The sequence below is a fragment of the Microtus oregoni genome, unplaced genomic scaffold (assembly GCF_018167655.1).
Source record: "Microtus oregoni isolate MIOR12 unplaced genomic scaffold, Mior012 000018F_ref0000195, whole genome shotgun sequence".
NCBI lineage: Eukaryota > Metazoa > Chordata > Mammalia > Rodentia > Cricetidae > Microtus > Microtus oregoni.
The window spans coordinates 3,758,366-3,777,770 of NW_024543077.1; the positions used below are offsets into that span (position 1 = coordinate 3,758,366).

General features: G+C 39.0%; 1 long non-coding RNA gene across 1 annotated transcript in view; it reads right to left on the reverse strand.

Moving 5' to 3' along the window:
- The window catches only part of LOC121458976, a 37,013-nt gene extending 27,229 nt beyond the window's left edge, over nt 1-9,784 (reverse strand). Inside the window, exons 1-2 of the long non-coding RNA XR_005975893.1 lie at nt 9,269-9,784; nt 4,088-4,149 (exon numbers count right to left, since the gene is read on the reverse strand). This is a non-coding gene — a long non-coding RNA (uncharacterized LOC121458976). The remainder of the gene's footprint in view (nt 1-4,087; nt 4,150-9,268) is intronic.
- Nucleotides 9,785-19,405: the final 9,621 nt, after the last annotated feature.

Here is a 19,405-nt window from a genome sequence, read left to right on the forward strand (position 1 = left end):
CGACAGAATTTAAGTACTGGGTATAAGTTACAGATTACTGTCCCATACAACAAAATTAAGTGTACGCTGTTGTTAAAGCCAAGCAAGATTTACCTCAAGAATTAAGTATTGTAGGTGATCCAGCTTATATTGTAGTAATTGTACAAAATACGTTTAATGCCGTACTTCATTCAACTTTATTTAAATTAGTATTAACTCTTAATCAAAATAAAATTATCTTACTCATGTACGAAAACACAAATTTGTTTGGATATCTTACATTTGAAAATGCTAACATGATAAATTAGTACCTTTTCCTCTATTCATGAAGAACATGAACATTTACATACTAATGATAATAATGTGCATGTCAAACATAAAAATCCATTTCAACAAGCTAAATAAATTATTTTAAGTCCTCAGATTTGTCATCTGTTACATATCCATTCTATTCCTCAAGGATCTCAATCAAATGAAATCTGGCTAATGGTTGTTATCATTACAGAATTTTGGAGCTTTATCTTCCTCCAAGTATCCATAGATACTCTTTGATCATTTATATGGAACACTCCTTTAGCTGGAGAACACACAAGTTATTCAACATTTATTAAAAGCCTTTTCCATCATGTGTGTTCCCATTTACTAAAACAGATAACGGACCTCGTTATATAATTCCAAAAAATTTTCTACCTCGGTTCTGTGAATCATATCATTGCTCCTGTTACAGGTATTGAATATAATCCACAAGAACAGGCTATTGTTAAATGTGTCCATGATACACTAAAACAAATTAAAGAATCAAAAACGAGGAAAAAGGAACTGTGGTATGTGATTAATGTGTGGTTTTCAGAATAATGTGAGAGTCAGTTTACATCAAGCTTTGCTTATATAAAATCTCATAAATATGCCGCATGCACATATTTTAACCCTCAAAGAAATGTTTTACGGAAACCACAAATGCCTCATTTGAAAAAAAAATGGGACAAAAATGCAAGGTGATGAATGGCAGCTGGCATTGCTAACGGTGAAAGGGAGAGGATATAGTCTTGTCTCTCTGCAAGATGGGAGTCAGTTATGGATCCGGGTTCAGAAAAGAGCAGAAACTAAAGATAGGATGGCAATGTTGTCATGATGGCCCTTCTGTCAAAGAAGACATTCTAGTATGGCAATTCTCTCTATGGAAACGACCTTGATGACATAGGTCCTCATCCTAACCGACATGGGGTCAGGTGAAATCTCTTGCAGCTTAGGTTCAGATTATTGTACAGCAGTCCAGAATACCTGTTATGGCTGAATATCATTTTCTGGCCTTGAGCGCTCTGCTATCTGTCGCTTCAGTTAGGGGATCAGATGTAAGTTAATGGGCTTATGTCCCTAAACCACGAATGTTTGGTCCTGTCTTTTTGGTAGATACTGATGTGTTAGTGTATTTGCCACTCCCAGTATCCTTACTCCTGCTTGGAATAATTTAACTAACCTGAATAATTTTGATGGGACTCCACAGATTATTTTACCAATGCAATTTGGAAATGGTCCTTGGTTTTCAATGGGATTTCAGCAGTGGTCACAAACTGGTATTAAACTCGGAAAATCTGGCACTCATCCTCAATTAATCTGAGCATAGTCCATTATTGAGACCTGGGATAATAATACTGAAAATTATGAATTTGCATATCCCCTATGTCCAGATTTTAAATATTATAGGTTAAAATATCAGCCATTTATTTGGAAAATTTCTTTTGGCAAATTTGGAAAGAAATTCAAAATAAATGGATCAACTGTCGTCCATATGGTGAATTTATAAACACTTGTTCTGAAAGGAATGTTACCACTGGTGATTTGCTTAATGGTATAAGGATGAATTGAGCCAGTAATAAAACGATAAATGGAAGCTGTTGTCTGGCATGGGGAGATGGAAGAATCAGTGATGATCTTATTGCCTTATTCACAGTGCATACTGCAATACAGATGCATAATTGGCAAGTCATAGCCACCGTAAAACCTGTTCAGGTTTTTAATGGATCATGATTTGGAACACAAGTATCAGCTTCTACTTATATGTACCTTATTTAGAAGTAATGTTACTGCTTCTGTGCCGCTACCATATGTATTTTGTTTAGAAAGAATCAATTGTACTACTGGAATTAGTTTTAATGATCAGCAATTGTAGTTATGCATTAAATCCTATATTCAGTTTAATCCTCATCATCACTTATGATACTAGAGCAACATACACAAATTTAGCCGCCTGTAAACCTAGGTCATGCTTGGGATAAAAGTTTTCAAGACCATATTTTTGTTGAATTCTTCAATAAGATATCGAAAAGAACAAAGTTCATGTTAGGTTTATTAATAGCTGTAATTCCTGACCTTGTTGCTGTTGTTGATACTGCTAATGTGGCTGGTATTGCTTTACATACATCCTTGCAGACAAAAGACTTTGTAGAGCAATGGCATATTCTCATAAAGTAGTTTCAGCAAGTTAAAATATAGTCTCGACTTTGGACAGAGATTGATGTACCAAAGCAAACTGTGGGTTCGCTGAGAAAAAAACTTGTATCGTTGCAGGAACAAATTAAATTACTTTGTGTTCGGATTGGAATTCAAGCACCGTTTGCATTACTGATTTGTGTTATAATTTCTTATAGGAATTGAATGATATTCCAGCTTATCTTTTGGGAAATGCCTCTGCTCAATCTTTCAATGATCACTTGCATGATCACTTCATTGATCACTTACATGATCACATCAATGATCACTTCCATAGGACTTTTGTAAAATCATAACCCTCGAACATTGAACAAATTTTTTATGACAAATTGGCAGGATTAGATCATAAGGGATTCTTACAAAGCATTCTTCATACCTCCAGGGGTATGGTTATCGTAATCATGCTTATCCTTTTTTATGTTTGATTATATATCAGTTTTATATTTGGCTAAACATAATAATTACATACTTTATGGTTAAAACTCTTTAATTCCAAAAAAAAAAAAACTATGAAATTGTGGAGACACAGAACTGGCTCAAAGTGCAGGCTCCTCCTAGGGCAGATGAGATGAAGCTAGGAAACTGTTGTTGTGAAAAACAAGCATAGATGAAATCAAACTTTCTCTGCCCATTTTTCTAATGTTATGTCTGAATAAGGACCATGGATTAAGGAATGGACTTTGAGCTCAGTTCTTCACACGCTAGCAGTTATAAAAGAGTGCTTTGCTTCTGTATTCTTTTTGCCTTATTTCTATATACTTCTTTTCATTTTTATTAGTGTTATTAATTGAGGTATTGTTTCTGGCATAGAGAGGCAAGAGTTTGTCACGACCATGTATGTGAGTGGGGGGGGGGGGGTTCAGAGTCAAGGTACTGCTTTTTACTCTGTATAAAAGGCAGTACTAAATGAATCTTATTATACTTTTGCTCACACTCTTCATCCCGTGGACTGATTTGCATGAGACACATACCCAGGGCTCGTGAAGCAATAGATGAATACAAGGTAACACTAACCAAAGTTAAAAACATCTATGAAATTAACTTTTAGCTTTTGGTGAGAGAAATTGAAGAATACACCAGGAAATGGAAAGATATCACCATGTTCTTAGACAGAGAGGACAAACACAATAAAAATGGCAATCAGTACAAAAGCAATCTGTAGATTAAATGGAATCCATACCAAAACACCAACAAATTCTTAATGTCAGTTTAAAGAGCAGTAATCAATATCGAAAAACCATGGATGAACAAAAGAATCCTGTACAGGAAAGTAAATTCCAGAGGCATGACAATCCATCAACCTCCGTTAGAGAGATACAGTACTGGAAACAGCTTGGTATTGGCATAGAAACAGAGACTTGACCACTGGAATCAAATCAAAGACCCAGATAGTAATCCACACGGAAGTTTAGCTGACTTTTGACCAAGAAGCTAAAATTATACAATGAAATAAAGATAGCATCTTCAAAAAATGGTGCTTGCACTACTGTATGTCAACATGTAGAGGAATGAAACTAGATACATATCTATCAACATGCACAAAACTAATGTCCAAAGGAATTTCCAAAAGATATAAAGAGCTCAAGGAATTAGACATCAAAAGATGAAAATGCCTTACCTCCTCTGATGACTGAATGGATATGGTAGGGAGGCTGTTTGTTTGTTCCCGGATGCTAAGACCTAAATAATAAAACAGAAATCATTTTTATGTCAGAATACCTCCAGAAATGTGAAGGACAGCATGATAGTATCAAAATCCAGCAAATAGACAACAGAAGAATTTGAACACCCTAATACAGAGGAAGAAGAAGAAATAGACCTTAAACGTAAAATCATAAAAGAGATAGGGACCATCAAACAGAATGTGAAAAACAACTTTATAAACAAATGGATGAGAAGAATAACAACAACTTTGAAGTAGTGAAAAATCCAAAGATACCCTAGGAAAGGAAATAAAGAAAAAGTGAATCAAACTAGTAATGGATACAGTTGAAGACTTGAAAACTGAAATGGAAGAAATAGATTAAACAAAATTATACAATAAGTCTTTCACAAAAAAAAATAATATTCCTATTAAGGTACAAGAAGCTTATGGAACGCCAAATAGACTGAAAAAAGAAACCCTCACCACACAATAAAACACAAAAGATACAGTATTAAGAAAGAATATTAAGAGCAGCAAAGGTAAAAGGTCTAATACCAATTAGTAATATAACAAAAAATGACTTTGAACTTAAACCAATCAAAAGAGAATAAGATGGAAACTTTAAACTCATTGCAGGAATATTTCGAGGGATGAAGTATGAATACCAAATATAAATTTCAGTAATATAAAAGCACCCACATTACTAGAAATTAATGTATGCCTCAAACCACACTAATAGTAGGGGACTGCAGCACTCATCTCAACAATGGACAGGTCAACCAGTCAGAAACATAACAGAAATAAGAGAAATAATGGAGATAATTAAATAAATGAACTTTACAGACATCTGTAGAATATTCAACACAAATATTAAAGAATATACCCTCTCAGTATCTCAAGAAACTTCTCGAAAATTGATCACATACTTGATAACAAAGTAACCTAATATGCCACAAAAAAAAAAAATTTGCGGAGGCAGGAGGATATCTGTGAGTTCGAGGCAGGCCTGGTCTACAAGAGCTACTTCCAGGGCAGGAACCGAAAGCTACAGAGAAACCCTGCCTCGAAAATCAAAAAAAAAAATTAAGTAAAAAAAGGGGGGGGGCTGGAGAGATGGCTTAGTGGTTAAAAACATTGCCTGCTCTTCCAAAGGTGATGAGGTCAATTCCCAGAAACCACATGGTGGCTCACAACCATCTGTAATGATGTCTGGCACCCTCTTATGGCCTGCAGACACACATACAGACAGAATACTGTATACATAGTAATTAAGTAAATAAATATTTTAAAAAAAAATTGCAAGCACATGAGCCTTATCAGATCAACATGGATTAAAGTTAGAGTATAACAACAATTATAACACCAGAAAGCAGACAAACTCATGGAAACGGAACAGTCAACTACTAAACCATCCCTGGGTCAGGGAAGAAATAAAGAAAGAAATTATAGTGTTCCCTGAATTCAACGAAAACAAAGACACAACATAACCAAACTGAAAGCAGCACTAAGGAAAATTCATCATATTAAGTGCCCACATTACAAAAACAGAGAAAGCTCACATTAGACACCTAACAGCACAGCTGAAAGCTATAGAAAAAAAAAGCATTCTTACCCATGAGTAGAAGGCTGGAAATTATCAAATGGAGGACTCAAACAAACAAAATATAAACACAGAAAACAATCCAAAGAAATCAATGAAACAAAGAACTGGTTATTTGAGTAAAATCAAGATTCACAAACGGCTATCCAATGTAATAAAAAGGTACAGAAAGAGAACACGCAAATTAACAGGATAAGAAATGAAATGGGGAACATAACAGACACTGAAGATATTCAGAAATAATTAGATCTTAACACAAAGACCTATATGCCACAAAGTTGGAGAATGTAAAATAAATGGACTTGTTTTTAGATAAATAACATATACCAAAATTCAATAAGACCAGGGGAACAATGTAAATAGACCGTGAAGCGGTAAGGAAATATAAGCAGTCGCAAAAAACCTCCAAACCAAGAAAAGCACAGCACCAAATAGTTTTAATGCATAATTTTACCAGAAATTCCAAGAACTGATACCCAAATTCCTTAACATGTGTCACATAATAGAAACAGAAGAGTCATTGCAGAATTACACCAGAAATTCCAAGAAGAGCTGATACCTAAACTCCTTAAGGTGTGTCACATAATAAAAACAGACGAGTCATTGCAAAGCTTGCTATGAAAAAAACAGCATCACCATGATACAAAAAACGAAGAAAAAAACTCAACCAAGTTAGAGAATTCCAAACCAATCTCGCACATGAACATCGACAAAAAAATTTCAAATAAAATACTGAAATACCTGATCCAAAAAAATAATAGGAGGCTTTATCCCAGAGAAGAAGGGCTGGTTCAACACATGGATATCTATCAATCAAATCTATTATATAAACACACTGAAAGAAAAAGAAACCATATGATAATTTCACTAGATGCTGAAAAATCATTTGACAAAGCTCAACAATCCTTTATGATAAAGGCCTTGAAGAGGTTAGGGTTACAAGGATCATCTCTAAATATAAAAAAGCAATATACAACAAACCAACAGCTGTTTTCAAAGTAAATGGAGAGCAACTAAAATCTGTTTCATTAAAATAAAAAAAAAAATACAAATGCCGTCCAAATACATATCTCTTCAACATAATGTGTAAAGTTATAACAATAGCGATAAGAAAACAAAGTGATCATGGAGATTTGAATAGGTAAGGAAAAAGTAAAAATGTTATTTGCAGAAGGTATGATTGCATACACCAGTGACCACAAAAAAAATCTTCAAAATAACTTCTACAGCTGATAAATACCATCAGTGATATGGCAGGAGACAAGATCAACCACAAAAAATTAACACCTCGCATGTACACAAAGGATAGAGAATCAGAGGGAGAAATAAGAAAAACTTCATTTCACAGCAGCGACAAATAGCATAAAGTATCTTGGGGTTACAATAACCAGCAATGAAAGGTGTATTTGACAAGACTTTAAGGCTTTGAAGAAAAACTGAAAAGGACCCAAAAATATTGAAAGATCTCCCATGCTCTTGGATGAATAGGATCAACAATATAAATATGGGAGCTATAGCAATGGCAACCTATAAATTTGATACATTACCCATTAAAATGAAAAAGAATTTTTTACAGACCTTGAGAAAACAATATTCAACTTTATATAAAAAGCCAAAAAGCAGGGAATAACAAAGAAATATGACAGACTTGCTTGTTGGTGTTCCTGTCCAACCAGATAACCCACAACCAGAAAGCCAGAGAAAATCACAGATATTACAAGGTCATAAAACTGATTGGCACACAAGCTCAGTCTTATTACCTCCTGTAGCTTAAACCCATTACTCTCAGTTCCTTACACAGTGGGAAAGATCACATATTGCTTCTTGAGAGTCTGGGCAGGAGTGGGGGAATGGGCTGTTATCCTCGCCATGCCTCTACTTCATGTATGGTTTAACCGCCTTTACCTCCTGCATGGATAGTCAGCGTTTTACTGCAATACAACATTGACACAATACAAACAATTCTATAGCACAAATTTCCTTTTTTTATAAACCTGGGAAAATACCCATAGTGCATTTCTTGGGAATCTGTGCGTAGTATTCCTGGATAATTCCTACTGGTTGAGGACAATGATAATCTTATAAAGACAAAAAGAAAATTTAGAGTTATTTCTTTTAACCTCAGAATTAATCCACAACCTCATTTTCAGAAGCAGAATCTCTTCTCAAGAGTAACATTCCTTTTTAATTTCATTAAAGGCATTTTAAAATATTTATCTGAATTAACTTAGCAGCATCTATAAACAAATATCCTTTCACAGGGGTTGCTACTTCTCACGACTCAAACAATTAAAAGATAACAAAATAGCATAGAGTATCAAGAGCAAGAGTCTCTGTGTATCTTCCATCCTTGACATACTTGATTTTAATTTCTATGCTACCACACTTTGAACTCACAGAGATCTGTTTGTCTCTGCCCTATAGGCACTGGGATGAAAGGTGTGTGCTACCACACCTTGAAGTCACAGAGGTCAATCTCCCTCTGCCTCCCAAGTGTTGGGATTAAAGGTGTGTACTGCCACACCAAACAACTCTCTTCATTTTTTTTTTTTGGTTTTTTACTTTAAGAACTTCAACTTTTAGCCTGCCCATATTTTTAACACACTGTAAATCGTTTTAAAATTTTTCTTTGTCTTTGAATCTCTTTACTCTATATCTCTCTTTTTCCAACCACATGAGTCTTTAATTTACCAAGCAATATGGCTAGGATTAAAGACGTGGCTTTGTCAGCTAGATCAAGGACATTCCTTAGCTTTCCATCCTCATGGCTGAGGAACTGGCTGTAGCCATGTTTACTGCCACAACTCTATGGCATTTCAAGATACCTGCCAGCAAGCGAGCTTCAGCAGCCTGTGCTTGTAAACCGCACGAACCACCTGCATAAAAGAGTCAAGAGTTTGCCCTGACAGGACAGCCCAGAAAGCGGGCATTTTTAAATGGCGCAGCTGTCTTACTGCTACAGCTGAAAACCAAAAAACATGCGTTCAGCTTTTTGTAAACACCATTTAAGTGTTTTGTAGCAGGACCCCCTAATGAGCTGCTGGGTTTTTCAGCTAAAGCTGTGTCAGAAAACCTCTCTTAGATGAGAGCGCTTGCTTGCCAATAGCAAGCAGAGTAGACTCGAAAAATTGTTGTTACAAGAAAACATGCTTTAATCTTTCCCAAGCTTTCTGTCTTTCAGTGGATTCACTTGTCAACACGTCTGGCCGCCATTCTGTAGTAAGAGCAGCGGAGCTGCGTCCCAAGCACCCAAGCCGTCTGCTAGCTTATGCCACCGAAATAATTACACAGACACTGTATTCCTTTAAACACTGCTTGGCCCATTAACCCTAGCCCTTACAGGCTAATTCTCATGGGCAAGCTCTAGACCTAGAATAACTCTGTAGACCAGGTTGTCCTTGAACTCAGACCCACCTGTGTGGGGCACCCAAGAGTTGGGATAAAAAGTGTGTGCTACCACACCTAGAACTCAGAGATCTGCCAGGCTGTAAGTCCCAGACATTGGGGTTAAAGGCGTGTGCTACCAAACCTTGAAATCACAGACATCAACCTACCTCTTCCCCTTGAAGGCCGAAGTCTCCTATTTCTGTGATTCACAGGAGATATTATTCATAGAAATTCCAGGCAAGAAAAGTCACTGCATGATAATTTTGAATAAACTGCTGACTCCACGAACAAGGTACAGGCATGGATGACGGAGGGCTCGCACCAAGCCAAACTGGCGGCAGGCAGCAGAGCAAGGGAAGGAGGGGTCCTAAAACCTAACGTTCAGGCGACAGATGATGAAGGCATAAATAAAAAAACGATCCCAAACCAGTTTTAAATTATGAGTAAAAAAAATAAATAAATAAAATAAATAAAAAAAATTATGAGTAATAGGGTAGTAATTATTTAAAGGGGAAAAAAAATTACAGATCACCATCACAGACACCAGCTCTCTGGGCAACCAGGAAAGAGTCTAGTCACCAGAAATGGAGCAGAAAAGAGAGAGGGAGGAGGGAAGTAGCCGCATTTTTAAAGAGAGACCACACCCCAATGTGCTGGGATTTCAGCGGCTATTTGCTGGAGAAGGGGAAGGATCTCCAGCATCAAGCATGTGCGCATGGGCATGGAGTGGGGTTATGGGAAGGGGAGGGGGGGAAGAGAAAGGGGAATGTCACAAGCCAAGTTCTTTGGCAGCTGAGCAAAGTGCTGTGGGAGGAACTTACATTTAGTCAGCCAATAGTCTCTGCAGCACAAGCTCATTGTTCTGCAGGAACGCCTTAAGCTCCATCAGCCAATAGCAGTTGAAATAACAGACAACAGGGGTGTGACTTATTTATCTTTAAAAAAGAGCAGCAATCTTTGGCCAGGTCTCTTTGCTCCCTCCTGTGCTTCGTTCCTGCTGGCATTTCGTGACTTTTACCGGCCTTAAATAACTATCCCTTTCACTCATAACTGGTGTTATGAGTTATGGTGACCAGTGTTGGGTTTTAGAAACAAACCGCAATCCCACAGCTTGGCAGCCTGCTGCCAGCTTGACTTGGCATGCTCGGCTCTCGCACGAGCTCTCACTCAACTTGCATGATTCCACCACCCCGGACTTCTACCCTGGACAGGAGTTGAAAGTTTTAGGCGTCGTCCGAGACTATGAGCTCCCCCACGGGGCAGAATCAGAAGGGAGGATAATCTCAAAAACGCCGTGTTCCATCTGCATGGTTGCGGATGTTATGAACAACACCAGCTTCTAATCGTGAGTGTCTCCTTTAGGCTACTCTAACTGCCACTTTTATTGCGGGTAATTGACTATTGAGATCCTGGAAACCTCCTGGTGTTTCTAGGGTCGGGGGAACTTCCACCAAATGCCTTCAGGGCATTGGTTGTTCCCATCGCTGGCAGTCACTACCGGCTTGCATCCTTGGTTAAGCCAGTGGGATGGCGTGGCCTTAGCCAGCCTATCATCTCACACATGCATGGAGGTTCAGGCTCTCCAGTTCTCCCACTTTCTTTTTTCCCTACTTTTCTTCCGTATTTTCATTGTAACTCAAGCTATGGTGCGGAACGCAGCTATGGTGCGGACCAGCCTCTGATTTCTGAGTAAATTGCCCAGATTCAGCTAGGCCATTAGCACACCAATCATAACACGCAGACACCCGTTCACAAGTCCCAGGTGTTCGGGTCATATGCATTGGACATTAACGTGGAGCAGTTCTCCTTCTAGCCTTGAGGTAACATGGTTTTTGGCGGGTATTTTCACAGCCTTAACCAAGGGAGACAAGCCACGCAGACTCATGCTTTAATGCCTTCCTTACAGACCTCCACACTTATCTGCCTCTATTCAAGAAATGTTTAGAGAAAAACTAAATGGCAGTCTAAAATTTCACGGAAATTTCCCAAAATTTCACGGAAATTGTCAAATCACTACCACGTACAGGCAAATATGTAGGTACTAAGAGGGCTTTTAGAATTCCAGCCAGATTTTTCAATTCCGGCCTTTCTCCCTCTTTGCTCCATGCCACAGAAACTGGCATGGTGGCTTGGGGCATAGTGGTTCAAAACAGAGCAGATTACACCTTTAGGTACCTCCCATTAAACTTAAAGTACTTACAGCTTGAAAACTGTTACATTTTTCACACAACACGTGGCTGTACCCATCATTGCTTAGGGAAAGTTGGGTAAGGTGCCTTTCTTTGCTGGTTCACGTGACCAAGCTCTCCTAGTTTTGCTTATGTATACCCTGCCTTTTCCTACGGTTTTCAATAAAATACTCCTGTTAACTCTGTTACATGTCTCTTGCGCAATAGCATGTGTGATAGGGACTAATGTTAAATAATTACTGTTCACTATTTCTATGAAGAGAATAATTGTTTATTACATCTCATTTCAGACTCAAAGTACAGGAGCCTCATAATTTAAACTGGTATGTACCTTTAGCCATTCTCTACTGATGTCAATTATGGCACTAACTCCGACTCTTTGAGGCAGGAGGTAAGCCACAGAGAGAAAATTTGAGTGTTGTACATTGTTTGCTGGCAAGGAACATGGCTTTAATACTACCCATATTGCTTAGTAAGTTAAAGGCTCATGTGGTCAGAAAAAAGAGAGATACAGTAAAGAGAGATTCAAAAACAAAGTAAACATCTAAATGATTTGTGTGTTAACAATGTGAAGGCTAAAAATTAAAGTTATTAAAAAAGGAAAAAAGTAGTTTGGTGTGGTAGTACACACCTTTAATCCCAACACTTGGGAAGCAGAAGTAGGTAGCTTGACCTCTGCAACTTCAAGTTGTGGTAGCAGACACCTTTAATACCAATGCCTGGGGGGCAGAGACAGAAGGATCTCTCTAAGAGTTCAAGGACAGCATGACCTACAGATTTATTCCAGGAAAAACATATACAAGGAACCGGTCTCAAAAATTAAATTTGAAAATAAATGAAACAGAGGTTACAACAAAGCTGCAGAAAGCTGGAAAACACAGAGAATATTGATACTGCATGCTATTTTGCTATCTTGGAATTGTTTGAATGCTGAGGAAAAAAATAGCTGCTAGAAGATATTTGTTTATAAATGATGCTCAATTAATTCCAGATAGTTAGAAAATACCTTGACTGTATAATTTGGATGTAAGGACGTGATACCTTGGAAAAGAGTTTCTTCTTTTATTTTCACAGAGGATTAGATTCTGTCTATTACTTGTATCCAAAGATGGTATGATGGACCACACCATACTGAAAGGTTGCTGTGGACCCCCTCAAAAAATTACTTCTATTAACTGCTGAAAGGTCAGACCATAAATGATGTGATTATCAGTGCCCCCTTCAGCTCGAAGTTTAGAGAGAAATAATCTCGCCAGCCGGGCGATTAGGGGCACGCCTTTAATCCCAGCACTCAGGAGGCAGAGGTTTCGAGACCAGCCTGGTCTACAGAGCTAGTTCCAGGACAGGCTCCAAAGCCACAGAGAAACTCTGTCTCAAAAAACCCCCCCAAAAAAAAGAAAAGAAAAGAAAAAAAAATAACCGTGCCAATATTCCCAAACATTGTCTATAAATGTACTTTTACATTTAAAGGGGGATATGATCTAGATATAAATAATTTACATTGGTATAAGTTTTGCTTTGTTGATATAAATTTAAGGGCAATTGTTATATGCATATATCTATATATATTTCTAATATTAATTATGGTACTGTGATTACGTAGTTCATGTAAAAATGGAATATATATAGGTTGTTAATGGATAATAAATAATCATTAATAATAATATAGCTGGTAGTTATGTTCAGTAGACTTTCTTAATATGCATAGATATTTCAGATAGGCATTCTTCATCTATTTCAAAGGATACAGAATGATACTTTAAAATAAATCACTAACTCTGCATGACAATGAGACATGTCAGCTCCTGACAGCACTAATCAACTTCAAAAGGAAGATGGGCATCGAAGAGGCTCATTATTGAGTTGGTTACCCATTTGGGCAAGAAACTGGTCTTGCCTGGAATGTTGCACTGGACACAAAGAACCAACAGAGAAAGGACTGCTGAACTTGCCTAAAGGAGAGATGATCTTTAGGGGTTCCTGGTTCATGAGAGTCTGTGAGACATTTTACAGGACACAGCAGATATTGACTGAACTGACTTTGAAATTTCCTGCTTCATGGAAATGCCTGCTGAAAGCTATGGGCCTGTAGGCCGAAGATGGATACCCAAGCAATACAGAGGAAGTTTGGGTGACTGTCCAGGAAGCGAGATATCTCTGTGATTTCTAAAGTTTGGAAGTTGATTATTTCTTGTTTGCTTAGGTAATATTGTACCTTTCTGGAGTCTTTGATGGAGTTGAAGAACATACTTATGCAGTTTGCTTCAACCTCACAGTGCTTACCATTTGGAAAATTGCATTTAGTCTAAACTAAAAACCTATGGGCGTGAAAAGAATCGCTGGAATTGACAGCCTAGCAGCTCAGGTCAAGGTAGGCATGTCTTCATACAGATTTCTTAGCCCACAGGTTCTTATAGAGCCTGGCAGTCCCTGCACTAAACAGCAAAGCTCAAGTGCAACATTCAGCAACCATCGAGGACCCAAAACAGAGGAGCTCTGGGTGACAACGAAGTAAGTTCTCTGTCCTTTTTTAAGCAGTAACTCAGGTAAAATCTTATCATTCTCTAAGATCTCTGACAGTTTGATGGCTGAGAGGTTTTGCCTGGTTACCTCAAAGAAATTTCAAATCAAATTTCTCTCCTATGCTACCTTAAATGGGTATACAAATTCTGTTTCCACAAACACAAGGAGTTCTTTTGAATTCCCGGGAGCTGAATTAAGGACTTCATATTAAAAATGTCAGATACCCCCCTCATTTCCCTGGTAGAATTCTTTTTTCCCCTAATTAAACTTTGTTTTCTGTTCTGCCAATACCTTAAACAGGATAAGAGATAACAGACATTTCCATGCCACAGACAGCGGTGAGAAGCAAAGAGACAAGCTATGCCAGGATGTGACCAGCACACAGCTTACTCAGATTCTGAGCAAACCCCCTCCTTGGGTTCTACGACCACAAAAACGATGCACACAAACCAGCATTAAGAAGTTAAGAATTCTCCACCCCAATTCCTTCAAAATGTGGTGTGTAATACCCTTGTTTTTTTTTTTTTTTTTATAGAGAAGACCTGGGAATGTTATGGTTTTCTGTATCTTAAAGAGACAAGCCATGCTCACTCCCTTCCTACCAGCTGAGGCAGGCTGATCTTCAGCTATTGGACTGAGCTTGCTCTCTTTTCATCTTCCTTTCGGAGAGTCAGCTTAACTTGTGCCTCTTTCCACACTTCTCTGCTTACCCTTCTCTGTCTCTTTCTTCTCTTCTCTCTTCGTCCCCAATTCACCCTTTCACCCCCAAAACACCATGAATCAGTATTCAACCTCAATCTGAAAGTCATGTCTATCCGACCGTCTGCCATGTGTCTACCTGCCTGGTACCAGGCACTGCTCAAGGACAGACAGGCACCTCTGCCTGCGACTGGCTGCTCCCATAGCCCACTGCCTGCCATCACATGACCTACAACGACTGCTCAGGTCACCTCTCTTGGACCAGCAGCCATTTCTGACTGGGACTGGCTGTTACCAGGGCACACTGTCTGCTGACACATGGCCAGCCATCACCATTTGTAACCTACAGCGTTTCCGCAGGGGATCTTACAGCATTTTTAAATATGTAACCCCATGCCTCCGGGTACCCACAGGTATGGAATGTCTCTCCCAGGAAAAATTTGGTCTATACTGATCAGGTTTTTTAGTTTCACCTTGCAAGGTGAGTCAAAGAGCTCAAGAGCAAGCAGTTGCCAAAGATAGAAACCACTTAAGCAAAAAATCTCCCTTTGAATTCACAGAAACCATGCCACAACTGATTGTAAGCACTGTGACCCTTACTCCCAATACAGGGACACAGGGCCCACAACACTCGGCCTATTTATTAGCAGTGCAGTGGCTGTGTCATAAGCTTCTGCATAGGGTTAAACAGAGCGCCACGCAGTAGGACAGGCTGCCTTTTATATTGGACACTAAAAACTGACTTTTTGTGTTCTGTGCCTGGCCTATGGATTTTCTCTCTGTGACCTCTCAATTGACGTCTTTTCCTGCCACTGGGGTAGAAATAACAAGTGGCCTATATGACCCTGGAGGTACATCTATTTACTTATTTAATTTTAGTCTCATCCTTAGTTTATATCATTGTGGAAGTATGTGGCATCAATAGATAGCACAAATTCAATGATAGACAAAATTGACTTTTTAGATAATGGTACTAGGAATTTACCTGAAAGGTGGCAAGCTGTTGAATATGACTTTCAGAAGTTATTGCCGAGTTTTGACAAAGAAACGGACAGGATATACTTCCAGGATGGTAACTTACATGATATCCAGGGGCAATTCAAGGAGCATATATTATCTTTAAAAGGAAACATGAAGAACTTGGACTCAGGTGCAGAGTGGGGAACAAAAAATTGATACCTTACTGGAATCCCTAGAGACGCATACAGGTAAGGAGATTCATGATCTAAGAAAGACAATGATACAAAAATTTGAAATGATTGAGGAAATGATCTTTAATTTTTAAGACCTTTAATTACGATGATGAATCTTGAGTAGGATTAGCAATTTCTACAGTGATGAGGGGACATAAACCTAGCGAATGTTTTAATCGTGGTAAATTGGGACATCTAAAAAGGAATGGAAGACAAGGTATTTCTAGGAATAACACTTCATCTGTGAATGGCAGAAATCGGAAACCTCAACATTCAGGTGTATGTAGGAGGTATGGTAAAGTAAGATATTGGTCAAATGAATGCAGATCAGCAACCCATGCCAAAAGTGGCCCCGGTCATTCCCAGTAATCATGGAGAACATATCAAACCAGGACAATTAAAAACTCCAGAAGCTTCAGTACAAAACACTAAGGTTCTAAATAAGGAAAATTTGGAGGATAAGTCAGAAATTAAATTAGGAAATAAGAAGCCTATATTTTGGCAGACCTCAACAAAATACTCAGAGACTGTTTGCAATTTTAAAAGACATTGATGTTGAAATTTAACCATGATTTTACTATCACGGGATCCTTCAGATATAACATCGCCCACACACAGCCGGAAGTAATTAGAGAGGACGATGTCCCCTATCACAAAGAAGTTTGTGCTCAGATTTAGGGACAATACTTAGGGGTTGCTTATAATTAATATACAGTTGAGGTTTGGGAGAGGAATTTTATAAGCTCAAGGATCTGTTTGAAAAAAAAAGATGGAAATTTGGATAGGTAATAACGGTATTTGTGAATTATTGTTCATAGCTAATTACATTGGTATAGATTTTTGAATATGGATACAAAGTTAAGTTATGTTTAATATTGTATGCAAGCATGCTTCTACCTATGTTTAAAACATCTTTGCACATTGATACATATTGTATTAATATATGTATACCATATTACAGTATACATTTCTACCTATGACTAAGATACTTATATTATTTATGTATTGATATCCATTGTTTACATTTGGAGGTAATTGTTCTCATTGATTGCACAGTTGTTCATTCTCTTAGTATTTAAGTTAGATAGATATTAAGAGTTATAGATCAACAGTCATCCATGTCTGTCATATTTATAGTTAGACTAATGAGGTTATTTAGATACATAGATTATATTTTGTATAAATAGTCTTCAAGCTCTTCAAAGAGCTGTAGAAAATGCCATTTAATTTATTACTAGAGTTCTGTGTTAGTGAGTGAGACATAATCACTCCTGACAACACCGACCTATTCACAAGAAATCGTTGAGCACCAAAGATACTCCACTTGGAGCTCGTCTTCTTATTGACAAAACCAGCCAATGGGAAAGAAACTGCCCATACCTCAGTTACTGGCAGAATACACAGGATCTGGTAATGGATACACAGAATTGTCAAAGACAGGGTACAACAGTTTTAAAAAAATCTCTGGCCTGTTAAAATCCAGAAATGGATGAGCAAATCTTGACAAGACAGGGTAAAACGGTTTGGAAAAATCTCTTGCATGTTAAAAGTAAGCTGTCAGTTATTCTAGAAAATTAGTCAAAGTTGGTTGATTCAACACTGAAAAAATTGAGTTTCGTTGATTGCCCAGGTAGAAAGTTGTCTCTATGATTTGGAAGTTGTTGGATTGCAATTCTTAATTGATCAGCTAACATTATTTCACTTCTCAGATCTTCTATGGGGTTTGAGAATAGATAAATATAGAAACTTTCCTCACATGACCTGTCCAAGTGATTTATGATGCAAGACTTGGGATAGTTAGGATGGAATATATGTTCTTATTGTATACAATTTTATAGTAGGATTAAAATGCTCTTACTTAAGTAAAAGGGGGAGGTGCTGCAGGACGAACTACCACTCCTTCAGCCAATAGTCGCTGAAGTACGAACCCATTGAGCTGCAGGAATGCCTTCAACTTGATCAGCAAATAGCTGTTGAAATACCAGCCGAAGGGAAGTGGTGTAAAAATAATCACAAAAGAGCTGAAAGCCTGGGCACACTATCTTGGTTAAGGCAATTGGTTCATGTTCTGGCGACTAGGCTCCTTACCTGACAGTTGGTGTTTCCTGTGTTCTACCCAGCTAAAAAAAAATATCCATTTAAATCATAACTGTTGTGGGATTGATGTGCACATAAGCAAACAGGCCTTGCCCCAATACGACACTGATGATTATCTCAAGTATCACTATAGAATCTTCTTCTGGTAAAGGATGGAGACATAGACAGAAACGCTCATCAGAGCAGTTGACTGAACTACCAAGGTACAGTTGAAGAGCAGTGGGAGGGGGAAGATGAGCAAGGAAGTATGGACCATGAGGGGTTGGTCGACCCACTAAGACAGTGTGCCTGTTCTAATGGCTCACAAAATAGAGCTGGACCAAGACTGAATGAGCATGCAATCATGCAATAAAACCAGACTCTCTGAATGAGGCTTGACAATAAGGGCAACTTAGAAGCCATTGATAAAAGCACTGGGTCTTATTCTACTGCATGTACTGCCTTTTTGAGACCCAAGTCTATTTTGATGCAAAGCTTCCTAGGCCTGGACATAGTGGGGAAGGTCTTAGACTTCCCACAGAGAAGGGTTCCCTGCCCTCTTAAGGAGGGAAGGGGGGGAAGAGGGTAGTGGGGGAGAGGGTGGGGAATGGGAAAGTATAAATTTTTGAATGGAAAAACAACTAATTAATTACTTAACTAAAAAAAATACAAGATAACAGACTTTTAAAGAATGCACATTTTAAAGCTACACATTTTATAATTGCTTCACAAGCTTTTTTTTTTTTTTTTTTTGGTTTTTTGAGGGTTTCTCTGTAGCTTTGGAGCCTGTCCTGGAACTAGCTCTTGTAGACAAGGTAGGCCTGCCTCTGAATGCTAGGATTAAAGGCATGCAACACCACTACCTGGGCACAAGCCCTCTTGAAAACAAGAGTCACGCCTTAACCCTAGCTCCTCCCTAACCCTAGCCATGCCCTAAACCAAAACCCTAGGTAACCCGAACAGGGCAGTCACCATGTGGCATGGCTGGGGTTGGGGCAGGGCAAGGGGTGCGGCATTGCTATGGGGTGGGCGGTGCTAGGAGTGGGGTGTGGCTAGGGTTTGAGAGTGGCTATGGTTAGGCTAGGGTTTGGGTTAGACCTAGGGTTAGGGCGTGGCTATGGGTGGGGCATTGATGGTGGTAGCAGGACTAGGGGTAGGGTGTTGTCAGGGTCAGGGAGGGGACAGGGTGACCAGGCACTTGGGGTCCCTGGGGACATGGGGTGGCGAGGCTATGTCTCCAAAGATTCCCCGTGGTGGCAATTTTGCCTGTAGTCAGGGATGGACTTGGTATAGCAGTATATCCCTGGCATCAAAGGCCGGGCTCCTTCCTGCCTGCCTGCCTGCCTGCCTGCTGCTCCAGCCAGGCTGGTAACCACCTTGCAGCATGCAGGAGAAGGGAGAAAAGGAGAAAGGAGAAAAACTGCTGCTTCCCCCCCCCCCTTCCACCTGCTGCTGCTCTGCAATCACCTCCATGGCTTGTGGAGCCGCCTGCAGGGAGTTAAGAGGTTCCAGTTCAGGGCAGGGGGAGGAGGTGAAGCTCTGTGTCCCTTGGTGCCACATCTGCTTCCCACAAGGACTGGGGCAACTGGGGCTCCTGGTCCGGCATGGAGGGGGGCGTGGGGAG